The 21,065-nt window shown below is 44.0% G+C and overlaps 1 pseudogene; it reads left to right on the top strand.

Annotated features, from left to right (window-relative positions):
* Positions 1 to 20,370, top strand: part of LOC130297581 (uncharacterized) — a 438,873-nt pseudogene extending 418,503 nt beyond the window's left edge.
* The last annotated feature ends 695 nt before the right edge of the window (positions 20,371 to 21,065 follow it).

Raw genomic sequence — 21,065 nt, 5'->3', positions numbered from 1 at the left:
GTTTATTTCTTTCCCTGCAACCTGTCTAATAAAACCGGCAAGGTGCAAGATTTGCATTATAAACGTTTGTTTGCTGGTTTATTGAGAAGAAACGCATCCTGTGGCGTAGTCCAGGACAATCCCGGAGCTAATCCCCAAGACGGGTCGTTATATATATATATATATATATATATATACACACATATTCATATTTCCCGCAGAGAGCTGTGATTGGTCAGATAATTCCAGCCAATCACAACTCTGTGGGAAATATGAATATGTGTATATATACGTCAGAGCAGTGCCGCCCGCATCTAAACATTATACAGGAGGATCACAGTGGGTGTCAGGAGTTACACTCTCTTCTATCTGTCTATTAATGCAGGTACTACAGCTCCCAGCATGGAGCAGTGTGCGCTCCTTGTTGGGAGCAGTAATACCTGCAGTAAGGGACAGATCACAGCGGATGTCACTTCTCCTGACACCCACTGCGATCGTCCTGAAGTGACTGTCGGGATCAGCTGTTCTCATGGCTACAGAGCCGGGAGAACAGCTGATGCTGAGCAGTATATATACATCCTATATCTACTGCCCAGCAAGAACTTACAGTGAGCCTGCAATGTGTATACAGTATGCACATTGCTGGCTCACTTAACCCCTTGCTGAGCTGTGCGCTATGCGCAAGCCCGGCATGGAAAGAGTTAACTTACACTGCTGGACAGTGTAAGTTAACCCTTTGGGAAGTATACAATATATACAGCTATCTATAGATAGCTGTATATAATGTATACAGAAGATGAAAAAGTCCCCTTAGCTCCCTCCAGTCCCCGCGAGTCCGTGTAGCTCTGCCCCCTAGTGATGATGTCATTAGGGGCGGAGCTACAGATGGGATCCAGGCTGGTAAGGGTATAAGGCTCTTTTAACATTGTCCATTTTGTATAATGTGAACAGACCCTTCTGCCAGTGTCTTACCATATAGGGAGACTCCAGCTGTTGCTAAACTACAACTCCCAGCACATCCTGGGAGTTGTAGTTTTGCACCAATTGGAGGCTCCCTGTTTGGGAAGACATTGCATTATGGGCGCCCTCCCCTGCGGAGAGCGCAAAAAATTTCCTAACCCATTTTTTTGTGTTTTTTTTTCTTCTCCTTTCAGATCCGTGTATGCAGAGGATTACAGCGGATTCGATGGATTACAATGGATTAACTGGATTTTTTTTGTTTTTTAATAAAATGGTTTCTGTGGGGGAGTGTTTTTCAAAATAAAATAATTTTTCCAATGTGTTGTTTTTTTTTTTTTGATTGAATTTTCAGGCTACATAGTGGAAGCCGGTCTTATTGAGGGAATCCATTACTAAGCCAGGGTTTAGCGTTAGCCCCAAAAACATGAAAATACGGGGAACCCTATAAGTTTATTTTTTTTTTATTTTTTATTATAAATACATTTTAAAAAACGCATAGGGTTCCCCGTATTTTCATCCTCAGCACAATACCAACCAAGCAGCAACAGCCTGACGTTACCAGGGTGGGCGAGGACCATTGTTACTTGCTCTCCCCAGCCTAAATAACGCCAGCCTGTTACTGCTTAGGGCCAGGAGTGCCATTTTTGCGGCTCCGGGCCTGTTGGTACCGGCTCTTCCCGGCACCCCTGTGGCGGTGGGTAACGGGGTAATAATTGCGGGTTAGCACTAGCTGATTTTGGGCTAACGCTACGCCCCGGCTTAGTAATGGATTCCGTCTATTAGACAGCCTCCATTACTAAGCCTGAAAATTCAATTAAAAAAACAACACATTGGAAAAATTATTTTATTTAAAAAAACACTCCCCCACAGCCCTCGTTAACCATTTTATTAAAATAAAAAAAATCCAGTTCATCCGTCGTAATCATCGAATCCGCCGTAATCCTCTGCATACACGAATCTGAAACCAGAAGAAAAAAAACCCACAAAATATTGGTTAGTAAATTTTTGTCACTGTCCGCTGGGTAGAGTGCCCATATTGCAATGTCTTCCCAAACAGGGAGCCTCCAATTGTTGCAAAACTACAATTCCCAGCATGCCTAGACAGCCTTTGGCTGTCTGGGAAAGCTGGGAGTTGTAGTTTAGCAACAGCTGGAGTCTCCCTATCTGGGAAGACACTGCCCGAAGGGTCTGTTCACATTATACAAAACGGACAATGTGAACAGAGCCTCACAGAACCTTACTAGCCTGACTCCTGTGTGTAGCTCCGCCCCTAATGATGTCATTACTAGGGGCGGAGCTACACTGACCTGACGGGGACAGGGAGTGAGGAAGGTAAGTGGACCTGTATACAGCTATCTATAGATCTATAGATAGCTGTATATACTGTATACCGCAGAAAAGGCTATGGGGGCAGGGAGTCCTGTCAGTCTGGTGACAGGATTCCTGGCTCCTGTATAGTATACACGGGTACACTATGCCCCCCTGTATACTATATGGCCAGGGGAGGTTAGTAGTGATGCTATACATCACTCCTCATGTCCTTACACTCTGTGGACCGGGCGCTCAGCATCCGACCCACAGAGTGGTACCCTGAAGGCAGTGAGAAAACTACCACGGGGGACAAATTTGGCTGTTTCCACACACCAGGGAAAACACCAGAAAAACTGCCAAAATGCAGGAAAAACCTGTGGCATTTTTTCTGGTGTTTTTGCTGGTGTTTTTTTAGGTGTACAAAAAAAAATCAAGTGGAAAGCTAGCCTAAGTGAATAAAAACAAATGCGTATTGAGAGATTTTTACACAGGTGTAGACCCCTAACCCTGTTCCCAAAGTTCTTCTGTCTGTCTAAACTAGCAAGGTTTAGTTTTGGGTAAGCTGGCAGCCCAAATTACATAGCCCCTCTAATTACATTGATTATATTACTCCAGGAGTCGCCTAAACAACGTAGCTCACAGGGCTATGTTGTTTGCACAATTCCCATTAAATTCAGTGAGATGTAAGCACATTGCATATCATCCCCAAGTAGGCTGCTTTAAACTTCCTGACCACTTCCAACTGCCACAAACAGGCTGGAAGGGGCTGGGTAACTGAAATTATGAGTTGGAAATACCCCTTTAAATTTTGCCAAATGTGTATTTTTTTATCAAATCAAGAATGTATTGGTTCTATCCAGATTCCAAGATGACTGCAATGCATAGTGCTGCATTAGCTGCCCCACATTTTATTTTTAGATAACAAAAGCAGCAGTACATGACTGCTGTTGCTTTAATGCAACAGTGAACATTGTATTGTCCATGTTTCCCTGATTTGTTAAGTTTTACATTTTTATTACTGTACTGGGGACACTTTACACGCTAATAAAGCCAAGAATATAATGTAAGACAACATTTGGCCAAAACGGTTGTCCTTGCTATGAGATCAATATAGAGTATGTTATAATAAATTACCCTGAAATAATTCAGCAGTGTGGGGTCCAGGCCTGAGTTATTGAAGCAGTTACCGCTTGTAGTGGACCTCAGTATGAGTCAGAGAATTAGACAGATGTGGAAAATTGTATTCCAGGTGCCAGCTGCAAACAATGAGGTTGCTATTTAATCACAAGACTTCATATTTATTAGACAAGAAGTATGATTTATTAAATGTCTCCCCATGACATGTGATCAGGAACTATACGACTGCAGACAGCAATAAAAAAAAAAGGTGAAATTCTGGAATAAAAAATACAAATGGCTAATCTATTATTTTATTCAGGAATGTGACTAAAATTCACTGCACATGCTGATGTAACTACTGTTGCCAGTTAAAGCGATTTCTTTCACTCTTTGGGGTGGGGTAGGGACTGGGGGGCTGGGAATAATTAATTTCCTTGCAGCACCACCACAGGAGAAATTGCATTGCACATTGCCCATTGGTTGCCTTTAAAATCTGTAACAGAGACCCCACCTACCACATGGCATTTATAATACTAGTAATCTCTTACCTCTGCATGCTGCTATAGCTACATTACTGATGTAGTGAACTTTTTTGTTTGCATTTCCTTGGAGACACATTTCAGTTCTTTGCTTTTGGGGGTGGCTGGTCCCCAGACACAGGCATAACCCCATAGTTCCAGAATTAATACTCTAAGAGAGCATGTAAACATGGTCAAACCTCTTTGTATTACAGTTTGTACTCAGGACTTCATACTCGTGCTTGTGGCTGCCACCGTTGCATACCTACCTGTGAGAATAACCTTAGCAAAGTGGTCAGAGGTGTGCCATTAACCGCATCCTGAGGGCACACCTTTAGTGTGCAAAAATCAACCTGGTAGGATGAATGATAATGATTATCATAAATTAATAACTCACACACTAACCGCCTGATATACCCTATACTGGGCTATAACTCGTGAAACAGAATTTCAGCTATGCATTGGTCACCACGTAAGCGGATACGTGGTACTGAGCAGCTGTGTTAATCACGACCACACTGAAATAAAGGAACCGTCACTGAACCAGACCCACTTCTGTATGTATTAACCAACTTACCTTTGTTAAAGGGGTACTCCGCCCATATACATCTTATCCCCTATCCAAAGGATAGGGGATAAGATGTCAGATCGCCGGGGTCCCGCTGCTGGTGACCCCGGGGATCGCCGCTGCAGCACCCCATTATCATTACTGCGCAGAGCTATATCCCTCTGCACGTAATGATGGGCAATACAGGGGCTGGAGCATCGTTACGTCACGGCTCCGCCCCTCGTGATGTCACGGCCCGCCCCGTCAATATAAGTCTATAGGAGGGGGCGTGGCGGTCGTCACGCCCCCTACCATAGACTTGCATTAAGGGGACGGGCCGTGATGTCATGAGGGGCGGAGCCATGACATAACGCTGCTCCGGCCCCTGTATCGCCCGTCATTACGCACAGAGCGAACTTGCTCTGTGCAGTAATGATGGCGGGGTGCCATAGCGGGGATCCCCGGGGTCCCCAGCAGCGGGACCGCGGCGATCTAACATCTTATCCCATATCCTTTGGATAGGGGATAAGATGCCAGGGGCGGAATACCCCTTTAACAAGCCAAGGAGGAAACTGTTCAATGCTTGCCAGGCATGAACATAGTGCTATCCCTGCTATTTCCTGCCATTAATAGGCAAAAATATCTTGTTAAACCAATGATAAAACCTGTTAACATGATAGACCTTTGAAGATAACAACCTTGCGACACATGTTCACCTGTAGCTTAATTGAGACTCCGTGTAACAGCTTACTTGAGGCTGAGACCTGACCAAACACAGTCAGTCATACCCTTAGCTGTGAGCCCTGAAAAAGTGTCAATAATACCTAGGTAGTAAATCCCCCTGCAGACGTTGCCGGTACTACGAATATATGCGCACCTGATATTGAGAAGTTAAGCTATGAAGCAACATGTCATTAAGAATAAACTGTGTGGTGCATCCTCCTGCAAACGTAGCAGTCATAACGGGTAAACAACCACCTATGTGTCGGAATGTTATTGCTCTGAAGGCGTGTCAGTAACAATAACCTGCATGGTGTATCCCCTACTGATGTACCAAGCATAACGGGAATCAACCACCTATGTGTAGTAAAGTTAATGCTCTAACAAACATGTATGTGTCGTGATGTTATTGCTCTGAAAGACATGTCAGTAATAATAACCTGCGTGGTGCCTCCCCCTGCAGACATGGCAGGCATAACGGCTAAACAACCACCTATGTGTCGTAATGTTATTGCTCTGAAGACGTGTCTGTAACAATAACCTGTGTGGTGTCTCCCTCTCTGCAGACGTGGCAGGCGTAACGGGTAAACAACCACCTGTGTGTCGTAATGTTATTGCTCTGAAGGCGTGTCAGTAACAATAACCTGCGTGGTGCCTCCCCGTGCAGATGTGGCAGGCATAACAGGTAAAAAACCACCTATGTCAGTATGTCATTGCTTTGTGTCAATCACTATGCATCCCCTGCCGAGGAGGCAGACATGATGGGTACACAACCATGTATGTGTCACAACCCAATTGCTGTGAAAATGTGTCAGTGACAGTAACTATAAAACTAGACAATACGCCCCAGATAAATACAAACATACATAATTACTATGAACAAAGCACCGAATACATGCTATGCACAGATCACCTCCTACAAGCATGAATACGGACAAGCAACAGAACGTGCAGAAGTAAACTATAACCTAAGCCCAGCACACCAACCTTATGGTCAGACCAAATGCACAGAATACTAATGAAATAGTATGCAACAATTAAAATGTTATCACAGATGTACAGACTCCATATTGAAGCCGTTTGGCGGTACATATGGTTTCAAGAACCTAATCTTGGCAAAGTGCTTACCATACGTACAGCCTGAGTGCTATAAGCATATGCAGACTGAGTGATACGACCGTATGCACAGAACAAAAATGTTATAACCATGTACACAAGGCTATATGCATGTAACGAGTGCCCAACCGTAAAACGCTAACTGATCACACAGACCAATACTATATTGTATGTACCGAATATACTATAACACCATGTACCGAACAACAACTATAACGTTTAAACATGCTAACTGAATGCATGTAAAATACTACAATGATATGCACAGGCCAAGGCTATATAACGTATACACCGACTAAAACACACAAATGCACAGACTATTTCTATACGAATGTATAGAATGCTATAACCTTATGTACTGAACAAAAGACTATAACGTAATAAATCCTATGAACATAAGCATGAAATAAATACTGCGAAGGTGTGCTAGGTACGTATGAATGCAATAACATAACCTACTGTAACGCTAAGCATGTATGCACAAGAAAAGCTATGAACAGGTGAATTAAATAAAATTATGACCATATGCATATCATAAGTGCTAAGAATTAGTGCCTACACAGTACAAATGCTATGCATATCATAAATGCTAAGAATTAGTGCCTACACATTATAAGTGCTGTGAGCATATAAGCAATATAAATGTTAAGAAAGCTATGTACAAAATAACTACTATCAGCATCTTTACAGTATAAAACTATGTACAGTAGATTGCTACTTACAGAAAATGCTATATATGAACAGTTAATACTACCAGCGTATGTACAGTTGAACAGTAAAATGCTACAAGCGTATGCTCGTATACATGACGCAAGCCTATGTACATAATAAAGCTATGAGCCTATGTACAGTATGAAAACTACAAGCACATGTACAGTATGAAAGCTACGAGCGTATGTACAGTGAAAGCTACGAGCATATGTTCCATATGAATAACAAGTGTGTGTGCAGTATAATTGGTGCGAGCGTATGTACAGAATAAAATGGTACAGGCATGTGAACAGTATAAAAATAGCATATGTACAGTATAAATGGAACGTATAACAACTACTAGCGTATGTACAGTATGACAGCTACGAGCATTTGTCCAATATAAATTTTGTGAGCATATGCACAATATAATGGTACAATCGTATGTACAGTGTACATGGTACAAATGTATAACAACTACTAGCATAGGTACAGTATGAAATCTACAAGCGTATGTACAGTATAAAAGCTACGAGCATTTGTACAGTATGAAGCTACGAGCGTATATGCTGTGAAAGCTACGAGTGTATGTTCCGTATGTATAAAATAAGCGTGTGTACAGTGTAATTTGGTATGAGCGCATGTACAGTATAACATGGTACAGTCATATGAACAGTATAACAATAGCATATGTACAGTATGAATGGAACAGTATAACAACTACTAGCGTATTTACAATATGACAGCTACGAGCATAAGTACAATATAAATGCTGTGAGAGTATGCACAATATAATGGTACAAGCTTATGTACAATGTATGCATAAAAACTACTAGCATATGTACAATTTTAAAGCCACGAGCGTATAAAGCTACAAACCTATGTACACTAAAACCCATAAGGGTGCAACTAGCGTATATATCGTATAATACTACAGCTTTTTTTTTTTTTTTTTTGCAAGGCTGATAATGAAAAGTACTACCTGCGAAAGTACCGCAGTGATGGGACGCGTACTGTGCAGCCCCCCCCCTCCCGATTTATCCCCCAGGTACCCACCCCCTAAATGTCCGGACCTGCTTGACTGTACAACATGGACTTCCTCTAAAGTCCATAAAAACACAAGACAGCTTAGAAATTGTTCCAATGTATCCCGTTAGGGCGATCCACAACTAGAAAGGAGAACACCCCAAATAATAGCGACATTACTCACATTCCATCACAGGGTTAACTTCATGGCTAACGGTATCCTGGCAAGTTATAAGTTTATACTGCAGCCGGAGGTCCACTGACAACACCAAGTGATTATGAGACTAAGTCAACCACATCGCTCGACAACAGGGAAAAACCTTGGTGCGAAAATCACACTGACCAATCAGCTGTGGGGGTGCAGACATGGATGGTTACCGACCTGTAGAAAGCACTACTCCCCAAACCCCCCCCATACACACACACAAAAAAATGCCCGAGATGGATACGTTATACGGCTGTGGCAGACTGCCCATACTGACAAGCTGCAGTGTCCAGCTGAACATAAATGCCGGCACTAACACTCACCCCTGACCTCCAGGGTGTACCTATGTGATAGGAAATCCTCAGGTCTCATGGTCAACGTTGGCAGTTGCTGACAGAAATAATGTGGTACAAAAGGAGGTAGCAAAAGCACAGCCATTCAGTCAGTAGGTCGGTGCTTACAGAGTTTGTGCAGATAAGGGATATGAAGAACAGCAGGTAAAGGCAGGTGGCATTCTCTCAGAGCTGGGTCACAAGTGAGAAGTGAGTATGCTTGTGGTGGCCAAAAGATGCGACAGGCCCTTTCAAGTGAATAGTACTAAACAGCAGTAACAGACACTGCAATATGTGTGGAGATATGCCTGTAAATGAAATGGCTGCAGTACTCATTGACTCCTTCAGACAGCTGATCGCAATTTGTGTGTATGCTGGGATTTAGACCCCCAACAACATAATATTTATAGCCTATTGTAGAAATAAGCCATCTATATCAAGGTCTTGTAAAACCCCTTCAAAATAGAACTGCAAGTTGTCACAAGCCATGATACCTAAAACAATGATGTACTAAACTCCTCTATTCTTCAAATGTATATGATTTATGAACATGACCTTTTTCTTTACTTGAATCTGAGCAGATTTGTTCCCCATGCAACTTTTTGTAAACCAATCCACTTGTATTTTCCATCAAATTCCTAGCGCTGAGAAAGTTCAGAAATGGGGCTTGTTTAGGGAGCTTATTTTAATTCTGAACACATTCATTTGTATTTTTAACTTTTTAATTATTTTTTTGTCATATTTTTTAAGCCCTTGTCTTCATGTTTTTACTTAATGCCCCATGCTGTCTTCATTGTCGGATTGTTTTCTTTTGCAGCTTTAATGAATTGTTTCACTGAAGTCACACTTATCCCGTCCTCTTTGTTATTAGATCGAATAAACAACCAGCGCATTCTTCAAAAAGCAGAAAAATTTTGGAGAGGGGCATTTACTCAACCCCCCCCCCGTCAATCCCCCCCCCCCCCCGTCCCCCCCCCGTCGTTATTGTGTTCAATTTATCTCCCCTTTTGTTGTTATTTTTACACATTGCCACAAATGTGTCCTTCCTGTGGCTGTTCTATTGTAAAAGCAAAGGCCTTGGGATGATTTAGATGGAAACATGTTTCATGTGGTATTTTAGCTGAAATATGGGTTCCTTAGACTGGAAACATTATTCTTGTGGGGTTTCTGCTGGAAATCTGTGGTATCCGACTAGGCACAATACTCAGACTTTTTATTGGTAGCATAGTAGATGTTTAAGTGAATGAGTATAGTGTTATGGGTAAGTATGGGTTATTCTGTCTAACTTAAAGGGACAGTGTAACTGATTAGTAATAGTATCCATAATAGTATGCAATAGTATCCATAACACCATGCATTACAGTCTTTGAAAGACAACTCATTTCCGAGCTCTCCTAGCCCCAGCATGTGCTGCCGGAGCCTGCTGTCTGCAGAATGTCCACCCAGAAATTTTCGGGGCAAACCTTCCACCCTGTGAACATGGCCTAAGGGGGCTTTTCAGTTGTTAAAATTAGGGATGTCCCGATACCATTTTTTTAAGACCGAGTACGAGTACCGATACTTTAATTCTAGTACTCGCCAATACCAAGTACAAGTACTTATATTTTAAAGGCAATCTGACACCAGGGTGACCCTGTTTCTGGCGCTGTTTACCGTATGATATGTGGGTCCTTGTTGTGTACAATGGAGGTGGCTGCTGTAGTATAAGCAAAGATTTCTCTCTTCTCCATTGGACAGAACAGGGAATTTGCATTGGTGGTGAGAACGATGACCACATGGTGAGCAGCGGTAGAAACCGGGTCACCTGCACTATCTACCTATAAATTCAAATTAGTGCAGGTGACTCTGCTGTAAGATTGCCTTTAATAGTAGGTAGTATCCCCTTGCAGACATTATCAGCAGCCCCCCCTGTAGACAGCAGCCCCCCTTTGTAGACAGCAGCCCCCCTGTAGACATAAGTAGCAGCCCCCCTTTAGACAGTGAACCCCAATTTAAACAGCAGCAGGGCCCCCCCTTTAGACAGCAGCAGGGGCCCCCCTTTAGACAGCAACAGGGGCCACCTTTAGACAGCAGCAGGGGCCCCCCTTTAGACAGCAGAAGGGGCCCCCCTTTAGACAGCAGCAGGGGCCCCCCTTTAGACCGCAGCAGCCCCCCCCCCTTTAGACAGCAGCAGGGCCCTCCTTTAGACAGCAGCAGGGGCCCCCTTTAGACAGCAGCAGGGCCCCCCCTTTAGACAGCAGCAGGGGCCCCCCGTTTAGACAGCAGCAGGGACCCCCTTTAGACAGCAGCAGGGCCCCCCCTTTAGACAGCAGCAGGGGCTCCCCGTTTAGACAGCAGCAGGGGCCCCCCGTTTAGACAGCAGCAGGCCCCCCCATTTAAACAGCAGCAGGGCCCCCCCGGTAGACATTAGTAGCAGCCCCCTTCTTGGAGGCAGCACACCTCCTCTGTCGGGTGCTGCCGCTCCACTGTCCCGTTCTTCCGTCCTCCGGTCAGCATCATGTCGTCCTATGGAGGAGCATGTGACATATACGTCACTCTGCTTCCTCCGTAGTGTTACGCCGGGGAGGAGGCGGAGTGACGTGTGTGTCACATGCTCCTCCATAGGACGACATGATGCGGCCCGGAGGACGAAAGAACGGGACAGTGGAGCAGCAGCAGGTATTGGGCATGGTATCTGGGACATTAAACGAGTCCCCGATACCATGCAAATAGCTAGTATCGGCACCAATACCAGTATCGCTATCGGGAAATCCCTAGTTAAAATAGATACAGTCATGGCCATAAATGTTTGCACCCCTGACATTTTTCAAGAAAATGAAGTATTTTCTCGCAGAAAGGGATTGCAGTAACACGTTTTGCTATAGACATGTTTATTCCCTTTGTGTGTATTGGAACTAAATCAAAAAAAAAGGGAGGAAAAAAAGCAAATTGGACATAATGCCACTCCAAACTCCAAAAATGGGCTGGACAAAATTACTAGCGCCCATTCAAAATTGTGGATAAATAAGATTGTTTCAAGCATGTGATGCTCCTTTAAACTCACCTGGGGCAAGTAACAGGTGTGGGAAATATAAAAAGCACACCTGAAAGCAGATGAAAAGGAGAGAAGTTCATTTAGTATTTGCATTGTGTGTCTGTGTGTGCCACACTAAGCATGGACAACAGAAAAGAGGAGAAGAGAACTGCCTTTGTCCACAGTGCACAACATTATCAAGAAGTTTGCAACCCATGGCACTGTAGCTAATCTCCCTGGGCGTGGACAGAAGAGAAAAATTGATAAAAGGTGTCAATGCATGATAGTCTGGATGGTGGATAAGGGCCCAAACAAGTTCCAAAGATATTCAAGCTGTCCTGCAGGCTCAGGGAGCATCAGTGTCAACGCGAACTATCCGTCGACATTTAAATGAAATTAAACGCTATGGCAGGAGACCCAGGAGGACCCCATTGCTGACACAGAGACATAAAAACGCAAGACTACATTTTGCCAAAATGAAATTAAGTAAGCCAAAATCCTTCTGGGAAAACGTCTTGTGGACAGATGAGACCAAGATAGAGCTTTTTGGTAAAGCACATAATTCTACTGTTTACCGAAGACGGAATGAGGCCCACAAAGAAAAGAACACAGTACCTACAGTGAAATATGGTGGAGGGTCAATGATGTTTTGGGGTTGTTTTGCTGCCTCTGGCACTGGGTGGCATCATGAAATCTGAGGATTACCTACAGATTTTAGGTCACACTGTACAGCCCAGTGTCAGACAGCTGGGTTTGGATTCGAGAGACCCCAAACATATGTCAAAAAACACCCAGAAATGGATGGCAACAAAGCGCTGGAGAGTTCTGAAGTAAATCCCATTGAACACCTGTGGTATGTACATCCCATTGAACACCTGTGGAAAGCTCTTAAAATTGCTGTTGGGAAAAGGCCCTTCCAATAAGAGAGACCTGGAGCAGTTTGCAAAGGAAGAGTGATACAACATTCCGGCTGAGAGGTGTAAGAAGGTTATTGATGGTTATAGGAAGCAATTGATTTCAGTAATTTTTTCCAAAGGGTGTGCAACCAAATTAAGGGTGCCAATAATTTTGCCCAGCCCATTTTTGGAGTTTGGTGTGACATTATGTCCAATTAGCTTTTTTTCCTCCCTTTTTGGTTTAGTTCCAAAACACACAAAGGGAATAAACATGTGTATTGCAAAACATGTGTTACTGCAATCCTTTTCTCTGAGAAATACTTTCAGGGGTGCCAACATTTACGGCCATGACTGTACTTGATTTTTCACTTCAGAGAGAACAACAGTGAATCGGGTTAGTTTTGATTGCAGTGGTCGGAACCATCATTTATCCAGCATTTATCACCTATGCATTTGGTTGATGAAAAAAGGTTTAGACCAGATTACCATTTGAAAAGGTAATTTTCATGTGTAGCAAATTATTTAAGTATTACTTTTTTTTACAAAGTTTTTTTGTTTTTTTTTTCTGCAGCTTAACTCTAAACAACGAGCATTTGCAAACACAGTTTTTGAGTTTTTCATAAGTGTTCTTGTTCCTTCCATGAAGGGTTGAAACAATTAGAGTTTGGCTGTGTACAAACAAACAGTAGTATTTTTGTTGGATACGGGTCATCGTCCTAGATTGAAGCAGGTTTGGAAATATAATTTCTCTGCTTGTTGCAAAAAGATTCCTTATATCTTTTTCTTCTTAAAACTTTTTACAAAGGAATGCAAAAATTTCAGAATTGAACATCCACAAGGCACTAGGTAAACCTTCAACATTTTCCATTTGTACATCTTTATCTTTTGTATGTATTATTATTTAGATATAGCTCCTAAGCTAAGCTTTATAGGAAACCTGCCAGCAATTTGTATTGATTATATCCCATTTTTGGCTTGTTTTTAGAAATAATGACCAGATTATTTGCAAGTATTAAGTATTAAATGTATACTAAGTTGAATAAATACTCACAAACAAAGAAGCTATTTTTCACATGGGCTAGTTTTATTAACCTGTAAAGGGCTTACCCCTTAGTGGCCTTAAGAACTGGGCCAATTTTCATTTTTGTATTTTCGTTTGTTCCTGCTCGCCTTTTAAGAGGCAAAACTCTTTTTTTTCCATCCACAGAGCCATATGAGAATTAGTTTTTTCTGATGTCCGGCATTAGTGATGGGTACCAGCTCTTGATAGCAGCCCTACCCATGATCTATAAAGTGAGCGCAGCTCCTTGGATTGGGTTGTTTTATTTTTGTTGTTCATTGTTGACTGATTTTTAGATGGATTACTGCATGAACAGGATGGAGTCTTTGGCTTAGTGTCAGCTAATATACAGTAGTTGTATTTTGTATGGTATCTTATTAGCAGTGATTATTGCTTTTTCATGAGACATTGTGGTGTTCTTTAAAGGGGTACTCCAATGGAAAACATTTTTTTTTTAGTCAACTGGTACCAGAAAGTTAAACAGATTTGTAAATTATTTCTATTTAAATATTTTAATCCTTCCAGTACTTATCAGCTGCTGTATGCTCCACAGGAAGTACTTTACTTTTTGAATTTTCTTTCTGTCTGACCACCTCTGTCCATTTTAGGAACTGTCCAGAGCAGGATAGGTTTGCTATGGGGATTTGCTCTTACTATGGACAGTTCCTGACATGGACTGTCAGTAGAGAGCACAGTGGTTAGACAGAAAGGAAATTCAAAAAGAAATGAACTTCCTGTGGAGCGTACAGCAGCTGATACTGGAAGGATTAAGATTTTAAAATAAAAGTAATTTACAAATCTTTTTAACTTTCTGGCACCAATTAATAAAAAAAAAATTTTTTAGGGTCTGTCTTGTCAAATGTTAAATATTAATGGTGATACCTGTGAACATTTTATTTACAGATCTTAGCATTGGGGCGCATGCTCGCAGCCCACCAGGACTGTCGCAGGTGATGTGAGCTCCGTGCCGGCCGCAAGTTAACCGGCTCCTCCTAGCACCCTTTGGGCACCCAGAGCATAAGAATTGCACCCACCGCTTCCTAAAGATGTCATGCTCCTCCAAGAAGTCCAAGCAGAAACTTACTCAGGCTCTGTCACAGTCTATCCCGGAGTTCTTTCGGGCTTCCTCAGCCTCCAAGATTACACCCGCGTCTCCTCATTCAGAAAAGGCCTCAGATGGTGACGATCCTGCTGGCTCGTCTCACCTCACCCCGGCGGCGATGCTCTGGCATATTGAACAGCTATTCCACATGGAACTGCAAAAGGCGGTGAGTAACTTTACTAAGCAAATTCAAGATCTGGGCCAGAGGGTGGCTGATAATGAAAGTAAGCTGGACGTGGCGGAGACTGACAGGAGGGACATTGATTCTCAAGATGAGAAGCTTGAAGCCCTAGATCTCAAGCTGGAAGACCTGGAGAACCGGTCCCGCCGCGCCAATCTGCAGATGTGCGGTCTGCCCAAGTCCATTAATAACCTTAAAGATGCAGCCCCAACTTTGTTTAGCGCCATGCTCCCCCAGGTGGCTCCTGACCTGCTCCGTATGGATAGAATCCATCGGGCCTTGGCTCACCCTCGCAGTCAGGACATACCAGGCGATATCTTGCTTAAGCTACACTATCCTGAGGTCCGAGATATGTTGCTGGCTACCACCAGGAACCTTTCTGTGCTCCCTGACCTACCACTTACATTCCGTTTATATTCTGATCTGGCTCCCTCAACATTGGAGAGATGCAGGGTGTTCCGCCCGATCACTATCGCCCTGCAGCAGTAACAGATAAAGTACCGATGGGGCTTCCCCTTCGCTTTGTCCTTCCGAATTGGATCTCGGGCGTACACTATACTCTCCCTCCCTGCTGCTCAGGAAGCTCTTCTCAAGGAGAACATTAGCTGGACTGATGTCCCTCCACTGCCCCAGAGGGGGCCCCGAGCCATATGCACCTGGGCCACTGTTCCCCTTACCCCTCGGAAGCAGGCTGCCCCACGCTTGTCACCTCTTCCAGACATGATGCCTTCTACTCTTCTGAATGGGTTGGTGCACCTCTTTCCTTCTTCCGGAGTCGGTTGTGGCTGGTCTCTCATGCTCTCTTCCCCGCTCTCGGGAGTGGAAGTAGGCCGTAGCCTGCTAATATCTGGCACGGCTTTCCATGTTCTGTTGGTTATTTTTGTTTAGTTTTTTGTTGTTTGTCCAGGTCTGTGTTTACGTGTGTTATTATTTCTCTCATTTATCTGTCACCATGCTGGGAATTGTTTTGCTATGATTCACTGTTTACCTCTCATGGATTGTAACCACTTTATTATGTCCTTTTTGAGGTCCTTTAGCCTGTTTTATGTTACTTACTATGTGTCGTATATTATCCCATAATGTACGGGATTTAATTCCCCTCCCAAATGCAGGAAAGCCTTTCTGGACTATGCCTGTCATCGTCCATATGTTATATATCTCCAGGAGACTCATTTTACCCCAAGCTCATTTCCAAAATATCTCCACACTAGTTATCAACGGATATACCGCTCCTTATATCGTTCTAAGTGTAGGGGGGGCCTGAAATGTCTCCATAACTCCCTGGATCGCTCTAACACGACCCTTTTTAGAAGGACTGATTCCCAACAACGTACTATATTGAACCGTTTCCGCTCTCTATCTCTAGCAGATACGTGGAGGGAACATAACGGGTCCGCCCGTGGCTACTTTTACTTTTCCCCTTCCCATGGCCACTAATCATGTTTTGACTGGATTCTGACTCTCCTCCCTCCCTCCTCCCTCCCGGATCTATTGTATGCACGACACATCCTATCCACGTGGTCGGATCATGATATGGTCCTAGGCCATATGGGTAGGCCATCCACAACGTTTAAATGGCATTTGAACGAATCTCTGCTTACTAACCCTAGCATTAAAGCCCAACTGATGGAGGACATATCCTCCTATTTTGTGCTTAATGTCACGCTTGATAGTAATCCGGTTTGGGTATGGTCTGCCCACAAGGCCTATATTAGGGGGCATATTATTGCTCTTGCCTCCGGTCTCAAAAAAGACTGTGACAAACATTTAGCAACCTTGGAACTCACCAGAGGGCCCCCTCTCTTTATCTTTTTTAGGCTCTGCAGGACACCTGGATACAGTACTGTCTCATAGAGTATAGAAGGCTATTCGCTGGACTAAGGTGACTTACTATCTTTTTGCAAATAAACCTGATAAACTTCTAGCTAGGCAGCTAAAGCAACAGCAAACTATTAACTTTGTGCATAGGGTTCAGCTGCGACTGGGTCTTTGCTCTTCTCACCCGCACCATATATATATATACGGCCTTCCATGAGTTCTACTCAGGCCTATATGCTGAACCGGCTCATTCGCCTTATTTTTCTGCTCGTCTCTCTTCCTTCCTTCGGTCTATCTCTCTTCCCTCCCTCTCTCCTTCTGACTGTGATGTTCTTAATGCGCCCGTTACTACCGATGAAGTTTCTTCCACCCTCTCCCACCTCAAGTTGGGTAAGGCCCCGGGTCCGGAAGGGCTGTCAGCTGGTCTATAAAAAGTTCTCCTACCTTATTCTGCCCCACCTCACGAGATTATGTAATCATCTCTTTTCTGCCCCTTGTCTACCTACAGAATATTTAGATGCCCTTATTACAATTATACATAAACCTAACAAGGACCCCCAACTAGTCACCAACTTTAGACCCATCTCTCTCATTAATCTGGACACCAAGATTCTTACCTCAATCCTAGAACGTAGACTTAATTCTCTTCTCCCCCGCCTCATCCACGCTGGCCAGGTGGGGTTTATTCCCGGTCGTCAAGCACCGGACAATGTCCAGAAAGTGCAGAATGTTATGCAATGGTGTACCACCTCCTCCACCCCCCTTATGGACCTTGCTCTTGATATGGAAAAGGCTTTCAACAGCATTTCTTGGTCTTATCTCTTTGGTGTCCTATCTAGCATGTTTTTTTCCAGCCCTTTTGTCCATCTGCTTCGTTTGTTTAAGTATGCCCTAATCATATTTAAAGCTCCTTACTGATAATCCACTATCAATCCATATATCCTGGGGGACTTGCCAGGGATGTCCCCTTCCATCAGCTCTCTTTGCTTTAGCAATGGAGCCCCTGGCGTCTCTCCTCCAGAACTGTCCGGATGTTACAGGTCCTCTCATCGGTCAGACTGAATATAAGCTTAGCCTATTTGCCGACGACCTGCCGTTACCTTGACTAAACCACTAGTTTCCTTGCCAAATTTGTTCCGTATTCTGTCAGTTTTTTCATCTATGTTGAGGGTCAACAACTCGAAGTCTGAAACCATTTATTGTGGGGTTCCTGCTGTCAGGGACCGACCAGGGGACACGGAGAGTAAGTCCTAAACTGACCCTAAAACATCTCCCTGCCTACTTGCCCATCCACCCTAAATGGTGGATCGACAACTGGGCGCTGGTCCCTCCCTGAGCTAAAGTGTAGGGGCCTAAAAACACATACTAATAAAAAGTCGGTCACAAACCAGAAACAGAACAGGAACATAGGACTCTATAACAGATTAAGTTCAGAGGACATTATGGATCAGCGGTCATGAACAGAGGACACAATAGATCAGCGGACATGAACAGAGAACTCAGTGGTCGTGAACAGAGGACAATATATATCAATGGTCGTGAATAGAGGACACTATAGATCAGTAGTCATGTATAGAACTCCAAAGATCTGAAATCAAGGACTAATAAACATGTAGAGTTCAAAACACCAGACAGGAAAACGGGCAAGTCAGAACATACTCCAGAACAAAACAGGAATACGCTTAATCCTCTAGAAAAAAAAAACAGTAGACACAGGAATAACAATACCCTGTCCCGCCCCCTTCCCATAGACTTTGGTAGAGGGGGCGGGCGTGAAGTCACAAGGGGGCGGGCGAGATGTCACGAAGGGGCCGGGCGTGACGTCACGCCCGGCGGCTGCGATCACGGAAGCCCGCACACAGCGTTCGGATTAATGAACTTCCGGACGCTGTGAGCGGAGCTCCGAACTGCAGGGCAGCGAACAACTCCTTTAACAAGTCAGGATATAATTAAATATCACCAGCCCTGAGGCTAGGCTGAGCTGATCCTTATCTAGACACACCCTGGAAGCAATTGGATAGCAAGCCAGAGACATTAACTATTCCCTGGCCAGGGAACATAAAACTGTTCACACCCAAACAATCCAATAGCTGTGTGTGAACACAGACCAAGACAGACATGACACCTGCCCACACTCAGAAATGAATCAACCTCAAGTTTCGTTTTACGGCCTCTACCTCTAAACTTTCCTATTTAGGGATCACTCTTACCCCCGCTATTCCCTCTCTATACTCTGCCAATTACCCCAAACTTTTCTGGTCTATCCATGCTGATCCTCGCAGATGGGATTTCCCTCATCTCTCCTGGGTTGGCCGGGTCCATGCAGTCAAGATGGTGGTGCTAACATGTCTTATATTTCTTTCATACCCTTCCCATCCCGGTCTCCTGCTCGGACCTTAAGTCCCTACAGCAAGATGTCTTCCAATTTATCTGGAGACATAAACCTGCCCACATTCCCTGTAGAATCATGCATTTACACAAACACCTAGGTGGCCTCTCAGTCCCCAACTTCTCTAAATATTATTATGCAGCTCGGCTTTCTCAACTTACCTTATTTCATGCTTCTTCTTGCACCCCTCTCTGGGTTCGACTTTAATCTGCTCTGCTGTGCCCTAATTCTCCTTCTTCTCTTTTTCTGGTCCCTTCCACCCGTTAGTCATATGGTTCCCTCCTCCGCCTTACTCTCTATTCTCTTTCTTTATGGTGAATGATCCGGTTAAAATTTTCCCTCCAGTCAAGGGCCTCCCCTCTCACCCCGCTGTACTGTAATCCTTTATTTCTCCCTGGACTGAACCACCGCCTTTTCTCTTGGTGGCAGTCGCACAAATTGTATAACCTTTATGATTTTGTTTTAACAAGCGATTGTGTACAGTGGAGACTTTCTCACAATGTTTCGCTCCTCCGGACTTGGAACGTCTGAGAACATGCCAGGTGTTTTCCTTCTTGTCCTCCTTAAGCCCCCCTACCCGCAAAATCTCCCTGTCCCGTTATGAGTCCTTGGCTCTATATTCCCCGGAGCACCAGGGCCTCCTCTCCATTCTTTATTGCTACCTTAATTCCCCATAACCTGATTGTTAGTTACCTTTTATGTTACAGTGAGAATCTGATTTCCGCACCATGCTTTCCCCCATACAGTGACAAGAGTGTTGCAAAACTCTTAGTAAGGGCAGTTCTCAGGTTTCCTTGATGGAAATGTCCCTGAAAATCCTACACAGGACATACTATATGCCCACACGGCTCCCCACAGTTTTCCCCTCCACTTCTCTGTACTGCTTTAGAGGTTGTGGCCACCTGGGCACCATGCATCATATTTGGTGGAGCTGCACCATATATGATATTGAGGGACATTCATCCCATGCTTGTCCTCTCAAGCCTACTTTCTGCCTCCTCAGTGCTGGTCCCCCTAAAGTGCCCAACAGGGTTTTCAAACTGGTTCATTTTGTGTTATTGGCTGCCCGAATTCTTATTGCTAGTAACTGGAAGCAGAATTCACTGTACATAGACAAAGTGATAGCTAGGGTTAACCTGATTATGCTGTCCTAAAAGCTTAAATGGGCACTGTCTTGAAATAAAAAAATTTATATGTTGTAGTACTTAAGTACTGTAACATATCTCTAATATACTTTCATTAAAAATAGTCACTAATAATTTCGACTCGTTGAAGCCTGGCAACGAGTCGGAATTCATTCACTGCGGTGCTCGCTCCCGCCTGTCAATCAGACAGGAGGGAGTGAGCGCTTTGAATGAAGAGGACGCAGGCCCTGGCGACAGGTAAAATTATTTATGTTGTGTCTGTTACTGAATGTTTTTTTTTTTTTGGGGGGGGGGTTAGTGGGTTGTGCGGTACAGCGTGGCCGCGGGCAGCAGCGGGAGCAGGATGGGCCATCACGATGTGCCTCCTGTTGTTTCCCCACTACAACTCCCAGCATGCCCTGACAGCCAATAGATGTCAGGGCAAGCTGGGAGTTGTAGTGGGGAAACAGCTGGAGGGACGCTGAATAGGTGAACTAAGGGGGGGTGGGGAGGGAAATAGTTGTGAAACAGCTGGAGCCACCTTGTTAGGAGAACTAAGGGCGGAAGTTGGCCCCCAGCAGGCATCAGTGACGTGGTGCCTGCTGGGGAAGTCTGCCTGGTAGTGAGCACACTACCAGGCAGACTAAATGCCATTTTTAAAATAGTAAAAAAAAATAAAAATAAAGGCAGGGAGGGTGTTAGGGATAGAAGGGCAATAGGCAGGGACAGAAAGAAAAAAAAACATGATGGTGGGAGCTACCCTTTAATGCAATGAGTGATGACTCTATGGAGCGATTTACTGTGGTCTGGGATCCCTGGCTGACATCGTCCTACTGTCTTGATATTCGTTACTCACTTTTCGCATATTGACCTCACCTCATTGTTGTTGTTTTTTATTGTTTTTTGTTTTTTAATTTACTGGTTGGCTGCCCTGAGCCTACCCTGGTATTGCTGACATA

The sequence above is a fragment of the Hyla sarda genome, chromosome 13, assembly GCF_029499605.1.
Source record: "Hyla sarda isolate aHylSar1 chromosome 13, aHylSar1.hap1, whole genome shotgun sequence".
Taxonomy (NCBI): Eukaryota; Metazoa; Chordata; class Amphibia; order Anura; family Hylidae; genus Hyla; species Hyla sarda.
The sequence above is the reverse complement of the archived record's forward strand: the minus strand, read 5'-3'. Positions and strand labels throughout refer to the sequence as shown.